General features: G+C 44.7%; 1 protein-coding gene across 1 annotated transcript in view; it reads left to right on the forward strand.

The window, feature by feature from the left end:
* LOC131289987 (dedicator of cytokinesis protein 9) overlaps positions 1–21,822 on the forward strand; it is a 67,871-nt gene that overhangs the window by 33,995 nt on the left and 12,054 nt on the right. The gene's annotated exons all lie outside the window — the stretch shown is intronic.

Consider the following 21,822-nt stretch of genomic DNA (forward strand, 5'->3'; position numbering starts at 1 on the left):
TAGATGATAGAAGTGTTTTCAACATCTGACTTGAAATGTTAACAAAACATAAATTAGGGAGTTTTATCGCTACATGCATTCTACAGACGTAACACATAACTTTACAAGAAACACGTTCCATTCCGCATGTTTGATAGAAATCAGCCAAGCAAGAAACTCCATAACGTTGAAAGTCATTTCATTTTCCCCATTCGCTTAAACGTAGAACCATTGCTCATTATTTTTTGCTTCTAAGAGCGATAAACAGTCCAACATTATGCAAAGTTTTCGAGATGTAGAATGCAATCGTGTACATCTTTCCTATGATAGGGCACGTTTTGGGAGAGATATTAGCAATACTCGAAGTTGTTCCTTTTTGCTTCTTTACTTTATCACACTTGGCGTTGTTTTCATGCCCTCGTAATGAAACAATGTTGTTAATCTTTATTTAATGCACAGCTTCCGTTTTCCTTGTCGTCGGTTTCTTTATTTCATTTCGAATCGATTCAAGCGTGTGGAGTTCTTTTCGTGCCGTAAAATGTAGTGGAAAACACCCCCTTACCTTTACAACCATCCCCCAAACACTACTCTTTTGTTCCACCGAGTCGGAGCCGAGGGTGAGGATAATTTAATTTTCCCTCATAATTTGAACGCGCCGCTGGTTTAATGAAGTAGCATTGATTCCCCGGTGTCGCCGCATCGCCCTGCATAAAAGGATGCACCGGGGCGTGGCATGTTGACGCATTAGCAGCCACAGCTTGTCGGCGGGCCTGGGGTGGTGTTCCACTACTTTGTCAGTACGATTGCAGCAGAAGAACTGCAGAAAACTGTCTGAGAAAAGCCAGAATGAAGCCAAATTGAGGGTAATAATTATGGCAGCATTGCTTCAACAATGTTTAAGTTTGTTGCCGGACTACTCTGCTTTAAATCACGTGTGGAAAGGAGAACTTTTTGTGGAGAGATTAAAATTGTTTTTTTTTCGCAAAATCGGAAGTCAACACTACCATGCCGAAGTTCGCCGCAAAGTGTTAATGTATGGTACAATTTCCTCCCTTCGAGGTCAGTAGCCCGTTAAGTAACCGTAGCAATGAGCGCAGAATGATGATAAATTGTCTACAAACTCATCATAACCACCACATTATCGTCATCAAAACGCCCGGGTGTCCGTCTGAGTACCGGTAAAAGAGAACAATTGTCACGCCAGGGGTGCAAGAGATTTGACGGGAAAAGTGTAACAGTGGCTATTAAAGGTTGCTTTTTGAGAAACATAAGAAAAGAGGCGTCCAAAGTTTCCGATTGCGTGCGTGTTCAAAGTGTATGTTTCGGCGATGTTTGTTTGTTTTTAGCAGCACATTTAGTTTCGCAATCAATGGGAAAATTAAAATGATTGGAGATATGATTTAACAATGTGTGTGTGATATGTTAAACTTTTTATCAGCCTTAAAATTTATTCACTTCACAAACGAATCTCTACGTTCTTGAAGGGTGCTTGATGATAGATTAGCTGCTGGCAATTAGGAAGTACGAAATTAATCGACAGCATAAAAATAAAATTGGAACTTGAGAAATATTCAACGATAGGACGATATTAAACTCGAGAGTGATGGATTATACATGCATCAAGAAAATGCCTGTGCTGATCAGAATACAGCTAATAATAATGCAGAGTTCGCAACCAATGTAGCCGGAATACTCTAAGCCGGTAAAGGTGAAGGGCATACGGTTTTGGTTCCGCATAATTACACTTTATCATACACCAATCTTTGCCTGCTTTCTAAGTGCTGTATGTGTGTATGTGTCGGTGTTTCCGGTGGAACGCGTTAGAAAAAAATATCCTCTTTTTTATCGCCCTTATACCATTGGCAGTATTGGTCCAAAAATGAAAACCCCGGAGAGTGATAGGGCTGGCAAAAACACCAACACACATACATAGGAAGGATACAAAGGATGGAGGGAAGGCATCGTGCATCGAATCGATCGACGAGCCACGGGAGGGTCCGGGTTTGGAAGGGAAAGGTTTGCGAAATCTGAAATTAATGATATCAAGGTAAAATTATTTTAATTAGTACTTTCGGCCTGCTTTTAACCCCGAGGCCCTCTGGCGGCGGGAACGGTTTCGGAAAGGCGAAAAAACGCTACAAAGCGGTCTGCCTCCGGGGGGTCTGCGAGGTGTGGTGCAAGACGGTGCTGGTTGATGTAATGGCCAAGTGTTACCGATGGCCGAACCGTGGCAGGATAAACCGGCTGGAAACTTCCCGGCAAAGGTGCAGTTTGACGCGGTTTTGGTTGCAACGAACAATTGTTTCGCCTGTTTTTCTATGCTTTTCGTGTAAAGTTTCACTATCTGTAATATTTTAATATGGTATTACATTTTATACAATTTTAACACAATTTTTACTTGTCGCTACAAAACCAAACTCCATACAAAATCATTTGAATTAGCAAATGCTTCTCCCATAAGTGCATCGTTGCGCTGTCGGCCATTGCATGTCCGATTCTCGCCAATTTTCTCCGAAAGGAAATAATTACGAATCCTCTTCCCCTGCCTGCAGTGGAATGTTCCAGGTTGAAGCCGATACCGCAACTGGCGTCGAGAATTTGGCAAGCTCTCCCGCGTGCAGGGGCCTAATTTTCGTGCGATTATTAGACATAATTATTGCGATCGGGTATTAAAATTATGGTTTTAATTATGTACCCCGATGCGATGCAAGTAACGGACGACGCCTGCGAACCAACCGGTGATCATGCGTTGCACAGGAAATCTACCAACAACACACACCGATGGATGGATAAAACAGGATGCAAAAATGTTTCGAACGACCGAAGGGTTTTTATGTGTTAGAAATTGTGGTGTGCTTTTTTCGCTCAGCTTTTCTTTCCGAATCCCCCGGACAGATGAAATTAGTTTGCACGTAGTTTTTTTTCACTTTTCTTTTCTCGTCGCAAAATGTCTATTTTGTGTTGCCCACTTCTGGGCAAGGCTTTTTGTTTTTCTGTTTTACCCCATCGCCATTTGGCAGGACGATTAAATTACAGATTGCATCAGATGGGTGGCGAAGCGAGCCGGCTAATTTGTTGTGCTGCATATTGGGGGTTTTAATTCGAGCTCGACCGAGGTTCAGCAGGAGAAAATTAAATCGTCAACCGTTCATTTTGGGCATTCTTTTGTTTGAAGATCCTTAGACGAGACACCAATTACTATCCATTTGGGGGTTTTCATGTGAAATTCGTGAATTAACTTTGCTCTAAATCACACCGTTTCATTGGTTTGATTTTTTAAAACAATTTGAATTCAAATATGCGTTTAAACGTAGCTGAAAAGAAAATAATTATTAAAGTAAATTGAAAAATATTCCTTGCCGATTCATATACATTTTTCAAGTCGTGTCTGAGAGATTTCTCTCTACTCATTGTCACCAAAAACCACCGAAACCAATCTACCCACACGATGGTCCATGGTCCATTAATCGGTGCCCAAAGTTGCCCAGTTTTGGGGGATAGTCTGTAGTTTTTTTTCCAATAAGAAAAATTAATAACTTAATGACTCTGTTATGACAGCTGAATAAATATTGAAAACGAAACGAATCTTACACGAACTGGAAGCGAGAATGAAAAATGCTACTTCGCCGTAGAAGGGCGGAAAGAAGAACCCATTGAGCAAACGAACGGCGTCCCATCTATCTCACTTTGTATAAGTGTCTCCAAACGGGTCTCGGAGGAAGGGGTCTCCGTATCGCTTCTCGCTGCTCACTTTACCTCCTCGCAAAATGTTGAAAAAATAACCTCACAAAGTTAGATAAAGGATTTACGATAAGGTAAGCCACCCGGAGGTAATCGGCTTCTTGGCTTGAATTTTGAGTATAAGGATGCTTTTAAAAGAACGGGTGCGAGAGAAACCCCAACACTTTCTGTCAACTTATGAGTGCGATCATTCAATGTCCATTGCCCTCCGTCGGAACGGTGACAGCAACCACTAGCTGGCATGTAATGTTTTGGCACACATACACTCCACTTTGGTTTCTTCGGAGTGGGGGAACTCGCTAAAATTCATGCAACTACCACCTTCGCGCCGGCCGCCTGGTATCACCCGAAACATAATTAATTACTGTCCATTAGGGAGGCAATGATCGGCTATCGGAAATTAATGAAGGAAGGAAAATCGCCTGCCAGGCAGGCAACGACTTCTTCGACGAGGGATGCATTCCAAAGACACTTCAAGACCGGGGCTTGAACCCGACGGCCGACGAAGGAAGGGGCAAGACGTCCATTGAATATGGAATGTAGGTGGCCGCGGCCTGAAGGTGGCCGTTCTTAGATTGATTCGACACTTTGGCTCGGTTTCGATGATCGAGCGGTAAGGTGAGCAGGGGGTTTTCTCGCGAGAAAGAAATCTTCACTCATTAATATCCATCCCTTTTGACGATCGGGCGCGCATCGTTGGTGTCCCGCCGGGACACCTCATTTGAAGGAATGATACGTTTCGTCATTCCCTCACCACGACCCCCTTCCGGGCCTTTTGCCACCTCCCGGTTATGCTCTTCAGATAAAGTGTGTTTGCATCAAACATATCTTGCCAACACGAGGTTCTGTAGTGTGTCGTTTCCTTCGTTCGGCAAATTGGTTTCTTGTGTCGTGTCTTCGTGCTGGGTAAGGGGTTTTCTTCGAAAAATACATCATTTGAAGAGCATACTTCCAACGATGGAAAGTTAATATTAGTCTATGTCAATAAAACAACATTTGAAGAGAGCAATGTATTAGGGAAGTCAAAAATAAAGTGATCATTTATTTAACAAACATATTCTAGATTCGGTTCCGTCAATACCCGGCGCCGATCGCTCCGTTTAATGGAGGCTTTCACACCTCGTGCCCCCGGAGGTCACCGCAAATTTTATCGCGAACCGAGAGCAAACATGAATTGAAGAAAGGCAGCCTCCAACCCGAACGACCAATCGAACCACGGAGTGGAAAGCGACGTGCCACAACCACCAACCACCGAATTGCTCCCGGTGGTGTGTTCGTGTGTGTGTGTATGTGTGTGTGTGCATAAGAATATATCTGAATAATTTATTCATCCTTCCGATGTTGCACCGCGAAGCTGGGTGTGCCTGTTGGCGGATTAAAATTGGCCCCGGAGGAAGACGAAAAAACGAACGGAAAAAACAACATCCCCGACGAGGCGTGGGCGAAGATTTGTTCGGCCGAGTGTGAAGATATGTATTTATTTCTGGCCGCGTCCGGCGTGTTTCTCTTGCTTTTCTCTTCGTCCGTTCTTCCTTCGTTCCTGTAGATCACCGGAGGCCTCGCCGATGCTGCGTTTCTTCCCTTTCAACCCTTTAATATGGCAAATTAACTTAAAATCAATCAATATTAGGTTTCATCATTTGTCTCATGTTACATTAGAATGGTACCTATGATGTTGTTTTTTAAATTTGTTTTTTAAAATATGTGAATTCATTAAAACGAGTACTTAACAGTCCGAGAAAAAATTAATCAAATTGTCAATTCTTGAAGGGTTACTTCGGAATCGCAACCGAAACTGGTGCACGTCTAGTGCTTGTAAGTTGACAAAACATTGGCCAAAAGAACTAGCTCTCCATACCCAAAACAGGGATGGAAGCCCCCGACCATATGATGACTGGCGGAATGATGTCATACCACCCCAATGCCGGGTTATATTTGTGTATGTTTTATTTTTACGATGAAATTAATAAACCAATTCCATCGAACACGTTCCACGAGCACACGCGGACATTCCTCGATCGAGGAGATCAAACGAACGATATTGGTTTCCTCACTTCGCTGCCCGGTGACCTATGGAGGTTTTCACCCCGAGATGCCTTTTGGGGCCGCCTTAATCTTACACACCTGATCGTTCGAAGGAGGGGAGGGATTAGTACCCTCTTTTGTGCTTCTTTTTCACTTCTTTCGTCTCGATTTTTGTGGCTCTTTTGGATCGACAAATCACAAACAGTCCCGGCAATGCCCAACCCATCCGCGTGCGCTTGCGATCGGTGGTGGTAGATAATGGAATTAATTAATCTACACCACACCAGGACCCCGGGGCCGGTCAGATCGATGGTTTATTTTATTTTATTCACCATCCGGCGCAAGAGGAACCCACCGGAACATTTATAGATTCATTCGGTCGCGTTCGTCTTCGTCATCTTTCCATAGCCCCGCGGTGGGGTGGAAGAAATGGAAATGGAATATACCGGCATGATCGGGTGATCATATCGCTGGATGAAGTAAAAAAATATCACTCAAATTCCCTGAGTCACACTTCTCGTCGAGGCACGAATGCTTACATCGCTGAGTGAGGCAACAAGAAGAAGGCGACCGTACTTGATGTGCACGATCTTTGCCACGATCACAGGTTTGATTCGTTAGCGTTTTCTTACGGTTGACCCGGTGTAAGGACGAAGATAATTGTTCCTCCGAATCGTTCGTCCCGTTTCACGTCACTTTAATGTGTCAAACGTGAAACACCTCATCGATCAAGTGAGCCGATCGATCGGATTTTGAAGAATTCGGTTCCGGGTCGTACATTTTTCATCTTCATTGTGGAATGAATATTCTAAAAAAATAAATTCAGTCGCATTTAAGTAATTTGTAACATTTTCTCACCTCGTAGAATTATCATAGAAAGTACAAAATCACGGTTTGATGAAATGGTTTAAACTTCGAATAGCCAACACTTCAACGACCTGCTAAACGATCACTAGGTCGGCCACGCATTTCAAAGATTACGAACGAATTACCGAAAAATGCAAGAGGTGGGATAATTTTACACTTTAAATTCCGCTCACTCCGTGTGAATAATTGTGTTTGCAGAAGTTTTTCAGTTCACAAATTAATTCTATTCGCTCTTCTCTTTTTTTTTTTTTTGAATTCGCACACACAACAGCATGTAGCGTTGTTCAGCAGGATGTGGTTCATTTAATTTGGAATTCGTACCCGGTGTCTCCCAATCATTAACCTGTATTTGTTTTTTGCGGGAACCAGAAGCGACACGTAGGCGGCAAATAGAAAAGAAATAGCAACGTTCCGTGGAGGAACGTGCCTTGAAGGAATAATTATTTAATGTGCTAACACGTGGGAGAAGGGAGAGACCCTTCCTTGTGTTGAATAAAATGTACAACCAAGAAATAATTTGCCTCGTGAAATAAGATTTTTATATGTCATATGTTTTATTCTTTTGTTCACACGGTTTTGACTAAATACTTCGGGTTCAAATTAAGCATCCTGGAACATTAATCATCACGGTTGCGGGATTTTTCAGATTGTTCGCAGTTTTCTTAAAATTCAGCTGACATTCTAACCATTCAAACCACCCCATTTCGCGGCGGCGACTGATGTTTTCTCCTCCCCTTCTCCGGCTGTGAAGCATTTGGTGGACGTAAGTCTGCTTAAATTCAATATTCAATGCTGCACCCCGACGGCTGGAAAAAAAGTGTACGCTTATTTATTGAGCCTGTGTCTTACCGGACTGTTGTTGCGTCCAGCATTTTGGCATTTCATCCATCCGATCGGGCCCCTCCTCGGGTGTTCTCCTCTGCTGGCGCTGGCTTCTAACCGGCATCCCAACGAACTTATGTAGAACACAATGAAAAAAACAGCAGAAACAATTGAAAAAGAAACACCAAACTCGCGACATTAATTGATTGACTGAGAGGCAAAAGTCGATTGAAGTATTTATGGGTCGCTCGTTTCATTTGCGACGCGTCTGGACGTCAGCCGGTGGCAACCTCATTTCGGTTGGGTTTTACGCAAACTTTGTTCTGTAGTTTGTTTGATCGATTTATTTTGTTAGCACAAAGCTGCTGCACTTGATTTCAACAACCGATTTATCAACTTTAATGTTTTTGATCGATTATTTCTACCATTTCTTTTCCAGTAACTTATAAATAATTGAATAAAATTAATGTTTGATTTCTTTCTTTTCTTTACAGGTAAGTTCCTGAAGACAAATTGGATGAACAAGAAATTAAACTAGTGCCCTGTTCCGTACATTCTTAGAGGAAATTTATCAGTTCTCAGTTTGCTAAAATATTCAATGGTTGTTTAAATTGATTGGCTTCTATTTGACTCGCAACGAATGCAGTCTAGCCTATGGTTTTAACATAACCAGAGTATCCTCTCCTTCTTTCTATCCTTTCCCAGCGTCCATTAGCTAGTAGTTGGTCTTGTTTGCTTGCACATTCCCAGAGCCTAGGCGGGACATTCTCACGCTAATCATAATAATGCTCTCGTCGTACATGACCAACGCAAAATGACACATTGGTTGGTGGCGTGAAAACCGGTAGCCTGGGAAAGAAAACTCATCAAGCGCTGTGTACGATGCTTGTTGCCCTCCTGGTCTTCCTGGCGATGATGGCCAGGAAACCGGTCTTCGTTCATTTTATGTCATTTTGGAAAATTTGCACAAACTAGTTCAATCCAGGGTGGGGTAAATTAAATCAGTTCTGCCCATTTTCTCATCCATTAGAAAGAAGGTAATAAACCTCGGTGTGACGATTGTCTATAATAAAGTATGTAAGGAGCAGGAAGTTTGTTGTTCTGTTTTTCAGTTCAAACGGTTCCCAATTCCTGCATTCTGTAGACTATCGGATTTTTTTGTTTTTGTCTTGAATTGAATTGCTTGATCTCATTTCCTTTGTTTGATATTTAGGTGCATATTTCTTGTCTTCTTTCTAAATTTAGTTTTTCAAAAATAGTTTATGCATATGCGTTTTACAAAAAAACAGCCTATTTTCAAAGAAGACAATTGCATCAAAATTCATCTAAGGTCATCTTTTATTCTACACAAGACAATGGGAAACAGGACGAGTCTCCCATCCGATCCGAATGCTTTGTTGTGTTTCACAAGGATTAACCCTTTCTTTTAGTTCAGCCAATGTTATGATGTTCCCCTGCTATACAGGAGGAAACAGCAAGTAGCCAGACGCTCCTTTTTTCTAATGCCAAGTGAGGTTGAGGTCCCCGGAAATGGTGGCTCAAATGAAATCCCGAGTTTGACCACTTCAGTTTCAGATTTTGAGAGATGGGAACGCAATTTGCAAAATACGCATTAAAGAATTCTATTGTGCTTCATTATGCGAGGGTATGAGGCCTTATGGAAGGGTGTCAAAAAAAGACATAAAAAACTATTTAATTTCAAGGACATGCGACCCTGTGCACGATGGGTTAATGTCTTTAGCTAGGATTCTCCCAGTAGGAACAATGATTCATTTACGTGTGAATAAGAGGTTCCCTGTTGCGAGCAGTTATTTTTTCATCGTAATCAAACAGTAAGCTGCTTTTAAAAGGCGTTTTCAAGCATATTTCCATGTACATGGAGTCTCTGGAATACTCTCCCTAAAAGGGCTTTCGAGCGGCAGAAATGCTATTCCTTTTCGGTGCTCCACGCTGAGTTCCATCTGTCACCTTCTGAACCCCGGTCGTGAGTTTGATTTGTTCACGCACCTTTTTCGAGCGCGTCACCTCTCGAAGCTTCTTTCTCCGTTCGGTTGGAAAAACACTTCCTCCTTAGCCTTAGCGGATGAGTTTCTTAAGCTCTTTTCACGCTTGGCAGCGAACTTTTAAATTCCCCCTCAACCGTCCAAACCAACGCCCAGCTAAGGGGGAAACCAGATTGGACTTTTCCACCTTCGCGCACATTTTTAAAACCGCACACAGTCCATTCCCCGTCGCACCCCGTTTCCCCCGCTGCTTCGAACGATAATTTATGGTTTATTTTTATTTATCGATCGCGGCATTTTTTGCGCTCCAAACAACACTCGCTTATCTTCACTCCGCCTCGTGATCTTCAACTTCGCGATGTCTTTTCGTGGAATGTGCGCGACGTGTGAGCAATCGCGGCCAATTCAATGCGGACCGCGGCTATCGGCGGTATTAAATCGGCGTCGATCAAGATCTCAAGCTCGTGGCGCGGACATGGCCCTGCACGGGATGGAAGGAAGGAGGAAGCGGAGCAGGATCGCCGTCGTGATGCGCGAGAACGACGACGACGCGATCGCTCGACGCCGGGATGACTTTCTTAATATTGATGTATGGAAGATGCATTGAATTCGAAGCTCCTGCGCCTCGCCAGGATCTCGCCAACTCTCGTTCTCGTGATGCAATTGCTTTGGGTCGAAGAGTTGGTGGACCCCGGGACACTCCATAAAAGGGATAAATATTGCCCCCGCCGAGATGCGCATTGACTCTTTTTCTTGCCCCAGCGGACGATATACTGGCCGGGCACCATTGGGCATCGATTATCCCGCCAAGCTGCACCTTTGGCGATTGCGGCGTGCGGTTTTAGAATGCATTTTCCCGCGCGCAGAATGATTATCGGATCGGTCGGATTTTTCCCTTTTCGTTCTCGATCGATCAATCGTTGCGATAAGCGAACCCTGGCACGGGTGAGCTGGATTGACGGTTCGTTAGTCGTTAGTCAGTAAAAGGACATCAAAAGGGTACACAAACACAATGGCCAGGTCGCCAGGTCTAGGCTCTTTTCTCGGATGAAAGGCGTGACGGAATAAGTGGCTCGTCTTGGGCCTTTCGTTGTTCGATTTGGAATGCTTCGGGTTGTCAAAGAAGTGGATGATGATTATTTGCGTAGTTTTTCCATTTAATTTCTTTTTTTTCAATAATGCTAAGTTTATATCGACTTAAAATTGGCTTAGCTACAATACTGATGTTCTTCGATTATTCCTTTTAATGCAACTCAAATATTAATTTTAGTCCTATCAAGTTTTATTTTCCTTTTAACCTTTAAATAAATGAATTTACTATATTTCAAACCTTTCTTTGACGCTTTGATAGTTCACTTATGAATCCTGTTACAGCTCTAGCTGGCACCATCCTGTCTCGAGCGAATGCAACCGATCGGTATCGTGATTTCAGCCCCTCCTCTCCTCACAGCAAAAACAAAAAAGATTAAAATGAAAATGATACCGAAGGATAATGTCAGGTGGCGGCTAGTTGAGGGAAAACGTCTTGCTTTGCTGGCGTTGAAATAAAGAGCAACAACCGAAACCGAAAGCAGCATTTCGCTGCACCACGTCCCGACGGTGCGGGGCGTTGAATGGGCGTTGCACATTAGCGCTCGCCCCGACCGATGCCCATTTATCACCGGGTTAATATGCGGCTCGCCAGGGCCGCCTCCGCTGAATCGAATCGAACTCCTCCTTTGGCTTGCCCTCTTCTGGCCGGATAACCCGCGGTCGGGTGGATATATATTGACGTTTCTTCCTCTCGGGGCCGAAGAAGTAAAAACGACGCGACGGCCGTGTCCCGATCGCAACCGTCTCGCGTTGATCTTTCACTTCTTTTTCGGAAAGATTGTCCGGTGGTCCGTGTGTGCACACACCTAACCTCGCAACGAGGCGCTGAAGTTGGCGAGTCCACGATGCCACACTCCAGAGTGGCTCCTGAACCTAACGCTCGCTATGTTATCTCGGCCGATGATCATCTTTCTCGTGTTTGAAGAACGTTGAACGCCCATCCCAATGTCTCGGGAAATCCGCGATCTAAAAGGGTGATACGATACGCGAACATCCAAAGCCGATCGCATTGTGTTAATATTATATTGTTCCGTGGAACTATTGTAAGCAGGTAAATTTATGTTTTGATAATCTTCTCGTCGTAGGTAAACATAAAAGAAAATAGCCATTTCTTGCGTTGCGCGAAAAACGAACTCGCTCGCTACATTTAGTGCAAGCAAATAAATATGAATGAATGGCCACCATCCCCCAACGAGCAGCATCGCTAATAAGACGCCCGGTAAAGCCGTGAAAATATGAACACGCGCGTGAGCAATGAGCCGCGGGGCCAAGGCTCTCGTATGGTGCCTTTTTGACACACGCGGAATGATTCGGAGAATCCAGCGTGGCCTGAGAGACCTGCGAACGGGCACTGACAATGGCCGAAGGATGCGGAGCACATAATAAAACAACACAAAAACCACAGTGGGCAGGAACCGAGGGCGGAGCTGGCTTGTTTATCTGTTGCATTTAGCACACGGGGTCCTTCGCCAGTTGTGTTGTTCTTTGCTTGCTTCACGCGGCCGCGCGAAGAGGGTGCACTTTTTCCCCCCCGACTGATCCCGGATTCGGAGGTCCATTTGTACGTGCCGGACAAACGAGATTAACACTTAACGAGATACCATTGAGCATTCCGTCTTGAAGATTTGTATTTCTACTGTTTTATTCCAATAAAGGATTTACTATAAAATAATGCTCTTAAAAATCTATGCAAATCGAAATTTTTAATAATCGTAATAAAAGTCTGGGATTTATTTTAAAATTATACTCTCCGGTTTCATATGCTCGGTCACGTTTGCCGACCACAATGGGACCCCGAGATTCATGTACCGAAGCCTTTGACTCGGCTTTGTATTTCCTCCCGAACCGCCCGATCAAACAATCGAGGCGGAACGAGGGCATCATCACGATCTTCACCCGCCGAACCCACAAGAAACCCCGAGGACCATCTCAAGGACCTTTCTGTTGTACGCCTTTGGAGCTCAAGCCCTGGCTTGTACGTTTATTACAATAAAACCGCAATCTCTTTTGACCCGGCGTGGACGATGCGCGTACCCTTTGGATTCGTCGCACCGATCTGTAATCGTGATCAACTGTTTGCGGTCAAACCGTGCCGTGTGTGTGTGTGTGTGCCGATGGATCCCCAAGAATGTTTGTAATCTTACGAGGTTCCTTTTTACGTGTCTTGTTCACCTCTACAATGGTTGACGTGCTTTAATTTCAGTTCTGTTGTGTGTTTTCTTCATCATCAGCATGTTGTCGATGCACCAACAACTCCTCCTACACGTGTACAGAATCTTTCAAGGAAAACTGGGCAGACGGGTCCACAAGAAATGTCGCGGACACAGTCAGAATCACCAGATTCAACTCGCACACCATTAGTGTCGAATGTGGTAAAAATTTCATTTATTTACACAAGTAAGCTACCGATCGTGTGGCGCAGATTTCGCTGCTTGTGGGAAGAATTGTGGGCGGAATCATTGCACGTATTAATTGATTATAATTTTTATTGCTTTCGGTTGCTAACGAGAAAACATTGTGCCTTGATGGTTTTTCTTTTTACAAATAGAATTGTGCTTCTTTACATTTACTGTAACAAAATCAATTCTGTTGCTGCCTCTGTTACATAACTTATATTTATTAGAATAGCGTTTAATACTACTTCTTTTCTTTTCTTTTTTTGCTTCTATAATAGACTACAACTTGTTCGCAAGTGTCCTGAACAGTTCGTAATCGGTTTCAAATTATTCCTTTCTGGTGACCAGGCGACTGTACCAACGCTCATTTCACGCTTTCCTTTGCTATTTTCTTCTCATTCTACCCTTCGGCACTACTTGTCCCGAGCGCTTCGGTTAATTGACTGCGAGCATAATTGTCCCGCCGGCAACAACATAACTTTGCCATGTTCCCCGTGCGCGGAGACATGTCCGCGAACGAGTGCGATTACACCGCGGGAGATCAGGAGCACCACACATATGGCGTGCGAGTTGAACAACTGTTGCATATAGCGACTCGCATTTCTCTGCAACCTCGCCTCGATCGATTACTCTAACAACCGATCGGAACGCGGAGGTTCGCCTTTTCTTGCGAAAACGGTTGCGATGGGATTGATTTCGTTTAACGCCTCTGTGTTTTTTTGGTTTTGATGTCGCCTCTCGGATGGTGGTGGTGGCAATTATAACATTTTCTCACCTTTCTTGGCACGCGCGCACGCTCGTTGACAGGCTGCCTTTGCGAATTGTCACACGCGCGGTGGAGAATTACTGTTCAATCGGAGCCCGACTCGCGCCCAAGAAGAAGTTGCCGAAGATTATATCGCCCGAGAAGAACGCAGCCGCTACGATGCGTCTTCGTCGTTGTCGTCGTCGTCGTCCCATTCGAAGACAGTAAGGAACCAGCAAACCTGGGTCGAGTCAATAACCGCCAATAAAATCCACACATCCTACTGCTGCTGCGCCGACAACGGGAGGAGGCGTTCGTCGTGATTGGCGTGAATCAATTAACATTCCATCACACGCCACGTACGTCGGGTCGGGGCGTGGTGGTGTGCGAGCAACGCGTGCAATAATTGTGACGCACGGAGCGTGAAGCGCAAGAGAATTGAAATCAGGGAAAAACGAGGACTTCGTTTCAATTCCGGGCAAGAGAGAGGCATCCTTAAGAAAGTTCACCCGTAGCGTTATGGGTGCGTAAGGAATGCGTGGAAGATCAAGAAAGGGGTGACCTTATTGCCTTATATTCTGCCTTTAAAAGAAGGAATAATTGTGGGGTATCGGTCCTTTGCGGTGTGTCACGATCGGTTCGATTTATTTCCCACTCCACCTGATGGTTCTTTATGGCGATCGATCGTATTTTTTTCTTGTTGGAAAGAAATTGAACTGCTTCTTTTAATGCAGGACGATAGTGGTTGAATTGCGTTGTGGATTTGTTTATGTTTTTATTCATTAATTGAACCACAGTTCATCGTACGTCACTCTTATACTTCAAGAGTACTCCATTTTCTAAATATTTATACATTTTTTATAAGTAGCAAATATTATTTGAACTGACGTTTCAGATGGTTTTTGTTGCAAATTTTAAATTCGGATTTTCTTGGCATAATTTTCCCCTTTTTACAGAGCACAAGTCTTAATTATAAGCCTTCCCTTGATTATACATCTTACGATCGTTCCTCACCCTTAAGCGTATATTGTTTATACCCCACGATTAACAACCACCCCGTGGGATCAACGGGATATGATAATAATGCCGTATCAGATATCGGAGTTAATTTACGCTCTCCCGATCGATCGAACGTTACTGATCCGTATCGATCGGATCATTATCTCGCGCGGATTCCGGGGGAAAGCGTTCCGATCGGTCCAATAAGGACGTGGCTCCAGGGACCGTAAATCACGTATCTATCTCCCCAGTTTTCCCACACGGTTAATTACTCACGCCGGCACGGAACGTGCACGATATTGCAATTATGCTGCCGATGGGTACGTCCTCTCGATTGTGATGCGATCGGGTAGAATTATGGCAGGAATCGTTCATCGATCACACGTCGTCCGCATGGCGTGGTTACCGGTTACCGAAGGCGTTTCGTTGGAAATTTTGCGCGCCCGCGTTGCAACAGAGTCCACAATTAGTCCATCGAGCTTCCCACAGGGGATGCCCTAATCCAAGGGAGCGCGCCATTGCGGAATAAAGCCTCATTAAAAGCAACAACTTCTCCGACCTTGGCCCGGAGTCGGCAATGTGATTGAATGTGTTTATCAATTTACCCGAACCTGGTGGCATGCAAAATGCAACGGAAATGACGCTCGGAGCCGGCTTACGAGCCTGTTCCCGGTCGGCAAAAGGTTCCACTCGAATACTGATGACTTTCGTCCCCAGAAGTCTGCGGTTCCCGTTTCGCGGATCGTGTCGAATGCGAGTTGATGAATCTCTCATTTCCAGTTCCCTTTTTTTTGTGTTGCGGTCATGGGCAAGGAAAGCAGGAGGAAAAACGATGATTGAACATTCGATATCGAATGCGCTGCGGTTTGAAATACCAATCACAACAGCAACACTCATCTCTCTTGCCCGAAAGTCCCTGCACCAGCGTGCCGTGCCAGTCCCAGTGTCAAATGAGTTGTTTGAGTTCGCGATCGCTAATTTTTGCCCAACCACTTGAGGGGTTCCCCTTAATAACATAAAATATTAATGACCGTGCGCGGGGAAATCGATTTTATGACATCGCGGCTACCTGAATTTTTGCCCTCTTTGCTGCTCCAAACGTCAACGACAACGTGGATTCCAGATCCGAAAGCGCGCAAGCGTTGGCGAGAGCAATTAATATTCACCGCGCAAAGTCGCCGTTTTATTTTCATTTATTAATGACACTTTGTTGGGCTCGATTCTGATTGCTCGTCGGCGTCGTCGGCCGAGTTCATCGGAATGCCCGATCCTGTGGGAACGATTCTCTAACCTCTTTGCCTCCTTTCTTTTCTACCATCCCAGCCCAGTAACGTCTTTCGTCAAGCGACATGGGGTGTGGGAAAGCAGAAGCAGAAATTAATTCCGCACAATTTTTGCAACCATGTACGTGTTTTTCATACCGAAAACGAAATCGCGGGATGAAGGATTCCTGTTCACCGGCACCGGCAAGAGGTGTCAAATGGTTGTCGAACCATAATTGATGATGATTAATTTGTAAGGCCAAAATTGGGCGGGACAAGAAACAATTGCAAATCAGATTGACAGTTTTTCCTACGCAGATTTTAATTATGTTTCACTTGACATGTATTGATGAGGTTGTTTAAAGTTTGTGGGGGAATTGATAGGGATTCTAAATGGGTTTCGTTCAACAAAATTAACGCTCGCTGTAATTTAGAATAAATTAAAATTTGGTTTAATTTTAACTGGAAAAAAAAGATCTCCATTTTGATCTTTAAGGTTTGTAAATAATATATTTGCTGCCGGCAGATTTGTTGTGGTTCTTCTCCAAGCTTTACCGATGCAAAAATTCAACTCGCCTCTTGTATCCAGGACAATCCGTTTTCCGACCCGAACGCGCGATGCAGCGGATGATAATTTTTCCCGCATCGCATTGTTAAGAGCTTATCAAAATGCAGGCACATTGCCAATTGGTGTGCTTTTTCTACTCTCCCCGTCAAAGTACACCGAGCCCTTTCGCTCTTTCCCGGTCGTGGGACGCTCCGTATGCAAAGTATCAATTAAACCGACATTATGTCAATCAACATGGCATAACGGGGTCCACCGCAAACAAGCCGGAGCCGCCCTCATCGTCGACGTCGTCGTCGGTCTGCGATTGCTGCAAAAGGTAGCACAAAATGATGCACCGCCAGTTTTGACGCACCGACGACAACGGAGCACGGAATCTTTGTGATGTGGAAGTGATGTTTTTGTGCGTGGTAGTTGGAAAGATCGGGGGGAAAAACTCGAACCGAAAACCAGACCGATGCGTCGATGATGGACTTTTCCTGTCCTGTCATCTCTGGACGGAGCTCTTTCTCTTCATTTGATGCACCCTTTTTGATATTGTTGCGTGAGGAAAACAATACGAAGGAAGGGCTGCTTTCCATTCTTTAGAAAGATGTGTGGATTTTTTTCTCTGCACGTTGTTTATGTTATCAGTACAAAAGGAAACCGATCGTCGAACGTATCGCGGGTCAGCCGACGATCGCGATTGCCCTTTCGAATGCTAATCAACCGACTTTTGTGCAGTGCCAATCCAACAATCTAAAAAAGAACCCCACACTGTGTACACGCAGGCCACAAATGTCCAGCATTAAGCGATCGTGCGTAAAAGAAAAACACTTAACGGGGACAGGAAGGTTTTACCGGGATGCTCCGTTGTGGAGAAATCATAAATTGAATCCCATTACAATCAATCTCCTTCTTTCCCCAACAATGCAACGCAACGGCTTCCCATTCCCTGAGTTGTCCTCTCTGCCCTCGGCAGGGCTCGCCTAAAGCAAGATTAATGGTCTCCTTGTGCGCCGGAACGAGCTTTGTCTCCATCCTCCTCCGAGATGTGCAGCAGATGCACCCTTGGATGCACTTTTCTGTGATTTTCTCGGAATCGAGCCCGTTTGCCCATTCATTGATGACAAACCCTACCCTTGGGAGTGTGTGCGAGAGTGAGAGATCGATGGAAGTGATCTTTTAAGTGCATTCGCAGAAGGGAAGTGGACAACAATGCTGCGACCTAGGCGAAGACGATGCAGCGGGAAGGAGGAAGGATCTGGGAAGCAGTTAATACAATGCAGCCGGTGGAGGGAAACAAACAGCTTTAAGAAGATCACCAAAATGTGATCGCTTTTCACTAAAGCGCGCGAGGAAACGGAAACCGAACGTAGGAAGGGAAAAAAACGCTTTCTTCTCCTCGAGAGCGCCTAAAGCAGTGGTGGTAGGTGGAAGATGTATGCTGGACTCACTTTGTTAGTTCGTTTCACTTTTTTCTTGTTTATTTTTGTAGAGCAGAATCAACAATGGGGTGACCGGGGAGGTTGTTTCGCCGTTCCGTGTTCCTGCATACAACAATAACGCGGCCAAGGGGGTAAAACACACACTCACAGACACATCCTCACTAGAAGAAAAAAAGGATACCGTCGAACGCCGCCCGAACTGATTCAAATGAATTTATGCAGCATAAATATTGAATGACTTCGCGAGCGAGCGAGCGCGGGGTCCTAAAGGGCCGCCGAGTTGCGAATGCTTAATGCTACAACACGAACACCAGCGATCGTATGACAAAAAAAAACAAACCCTCCAACTCTTGACCGGCACGATAACGGCACCGGTTGGAAGCCGGAAACCGGCGACAGGGCAACGAAAAGTTGGCGGGGGCCAGCATCAGCGGCGCGCGAATTGAGCCCGTTGTCGGTTGGCCGTACTCACTCACTTCCTGTGCGCATAACGAGCCGTTGTGATGAGGCCAGGGCTCGGGTTTTGCGGTTGACAAAAAGGGCCGAAAAGAACAAACAACCGCACAGCATAGGCAGCAGGCAAAGCATAAGCAACACACGGACGGCAGAGCAGACAACGTGCAAACAGTTCGCCCCAAAGAGAGATCAGCACTCGCCAATAATAATCTTCAAACAAAAGCTCCATGGAGCAGGAAGGGGGGTGGGAAACTGGTGGCCCCGAACTGGCCGAAAAAATAAAAGGACATCCAACGACTCTGTCGTGTGTTTCGTTTTTAGACATTGTGCCGCTTTTGATTTAGGTTGGTTTGTTTGTTTGGACTGTTTTTTTCTGTGTTTTTATTATTTTCCGCTGCACTTTTAATGCGGTGATGGTGCGATAAAATATTTTTCCACACATTTTTCGTGCTTCGTTAATTTCACCAAACGAACACGAAATGGGGGGGATGACAGGGATGGAAAGGGAATAAATATACCACCAATGGAACCGCGAGCGAGCGTATCTCGCTGATGATCGCTTTCTCAGAAGGACGATACATTGATGCAACTAGAGACGTCATACGGTTTTCCTACGACGCGAACTGGTTGCATCATTCGATGCTCCAAGAAGCCGACCCATCCCTGGAGCTATAATCATCATCTATTCCACGCTGGAAGCGTGTGAAACGGGAATTCCTTACCCAGCGACGCAAGGTTTCTTTCGCGCGAAGAACGCACATTTTTTCACTAAACCGATTGAACTACAATTTAATAAAATGGCGCCTAGGAACATGAAAGAATTTCCCGATGCGCTTTTTGCCCCTCCGGTTTGATCCTTCCGCGATGGCGCCGGTCGAAGCGAACAGCATCCCAACCGACCTAAAGACAATGGTCCATAATTTTATTTCCGGCCCCTCCATTCCGGCCTTCGGCACGATGGAGAGAAGAAAATAAAAGCATGGATAGATCTATTTAAAGGGGTATTAACGGGACGCCACGAGCGTTTTACTGGTACGCGTGTACTTTATTTTAAATAGAATTTATTGTACCGCAACAATGTGTACATCCTGAGCGTGTAATGAGCGCGCGTTGGCATTTTTGTCGGCGCTTTGCGGTAAAGGGGAAAATTGACGGTTAGTTCATGGTGTATGTTGTGGGCGAAAGGCAAATCTAAGGTAATTGGAAAAAATTATAAAGCATCGCGCATTGATAAACCACATTGACTTTATGTTGGGAATAGTCTTAACATAAATATTCTTTACGATGAATGGATCACCTTTAGGAGTTATTTCTTATTTTTTCCAAATTCTATATGTTTCACTTACGGAATATATTGACCCAGCGTAGGAATAATTAATGTAAGAATTTTAACGAACAAACGAACATACAAACATTTCCCAAAACAAACATTGAAATATTGTTTTAAAATAAATTAACTTGTTGTTCTATAGAAGTTGAGAAGTCGCAATGAGTTTCTATATAAGAAATGCAAGTTGTGAAAATTGAAACTATCATTGGAAAGCTCCTAGTCCGAACTATCATTCGAACCTGTCAAGACGATCACATAACGATCAGTTTCGCTCGTCTTGTTGACGGTTACTGACTTATCAACTTAACCTGTTTCGCGGTTGTTCGTGCACGCGCAGCCACTAGTTGTCATATATTCTTCCGGTTGAGAAAGCATTTGTTTCCGCCTGCAAATGGCCTCATCCCGTCATCCACCGCCCACATTACGTGAGGTTCACATGCAAGCATTACATGTTTGCGGTCACCTACTTCGTTACACAATCACCTGGCGAGACTAATTGCAGTGTTTTGGTAGTTGGGTTCGTTCGTTTTTCTTTCCAAGTAAACGTATCTGACTCGGTGCGGAAGAATGTGTGGTTTTCCTTGCCGGCGAGAGCATTTACAGTATTAGACCCGACGGTTGACAGTTATAAACTCGGTGGTCCGATGGTGCAGCATAACATGCAAATGGTATTCGTCGTGTGGGACGATGGTAGAGCAATGAAACCATGCGCATAACCGACCGATTCCCGATGTTGGAAACCCGTGCCGGGAATCGTTCCACATGGATGCGTTATTCATGAGAAAGAGGTTCAATCAATCAGAAGAAAGTCGAAACAGTCAAATTAGGGACGGTAATTAATTATTGTTTGATCGCCCTCGCCTTCATCATGAATATTTACCACATGTTTCTGTCAAGTGGGCTTAAATTACGATACCATTGTATTTAGATGATAAGATTTTATTTACTTTCATTCAACATTCATTTATTCTTTGTTGTCTTCGTTTTTTGAATCCTGAAATAAACCTAACCTTTTAATTTTCAAGTCAAGCCGTCAAACCCTAGAAACAATTTTTAAATCATTTCTCAATGTTCACACTCTATCTTTTCTCTACCTTTGCGCAAGATATTGCGGCCCGGGGTTCTTATCCTGTTACCTCCCATTCCCGTCGCCAAGTACCGATTTTTGACTCGTTTATGATTTATAAACGATCACGATCATAGCCACGGCCACAGTTTTGATCGATCGCAATGTTGCCGCGAAGAGAAACAGGAGATCAGCACATAAACCCCGAACGGTATCAAACCATTAAAAACCACACGTCCAAAGTAGCGTCCAAAGCTTTTCCATAAGCTCGGTGCCGAAATTCCCAACTGGCTTAATCGTTCGCAAATGCCGGGTGATCATGCTGCTCCGGCGGCGCTCCGGTGCATATCGATATCGATCGTTCGAGATCACTTCCCGTCCGAGATCCCCATTTCCCCGCAGCGATGGAGAGAGAGAGAGAGAGTAGGCCCACCGCGATAATCATTACGATCAGCATCATTATTAGCATGCGGTTCGGATGGGGTTTCGGATATGCACACGTCGGTGATCGCCGTCCCCTTCCGATATTAGGGTATCCCATCAGTAAAAAAAAGGAATGAAAGGAAAAAACTGCATTCAAGCTGCAAGCCGCGCGCCCGAGACAAGCCGAACGCGATGATGAATGGCCTCGAGTTTGCAATCAGCGCGCCCGCTTGCACACCCCATAATGAACATCATTGTAGGGACAATTAGCACGGGAAAGGCCGAGGGAAAACCCGGAGGAAAACAAAAGACTCAAAGCGACGAACCCCCCGCTTTGGATGGGATATCGAGCCTTATCGGAGTACTCGTTATGTGAGAGGGAAATAGAACGACAAAGCGCTAGCAGTGAACTTCTCTTCATCGGCCAGAGGGGGGAGGGGAGGACTCGATGAAATTCCGATTATCCTCGCCCGGCATACACCGGATGCAGCAACAGTGGGGTTCTCCTTTTCGTTCCGTACACTCTCGCCTTGAGTAGTAGTGTATGGCGTTGATTTTTTATTATTATCATTACTACAATTATTGTTATTATTATTCGGCACTCTGCGCGAGGGATGCGGTACC

The sequence above is a fragment of the Anopheles ziemanni genome, chromosome 2 (assembly GCF_943734765.1).
Source record: "Anopheles ziemanni chromosome 2, idAnoZiCoDA_A2_x.2, whole genome shotgun sequence".
Lineage (NCBI taxonomy): Eukaryota > Metazoa > Arthropoda > Insecta > Diptera > Culicidae > Anopheles > Anopheles ziemanni.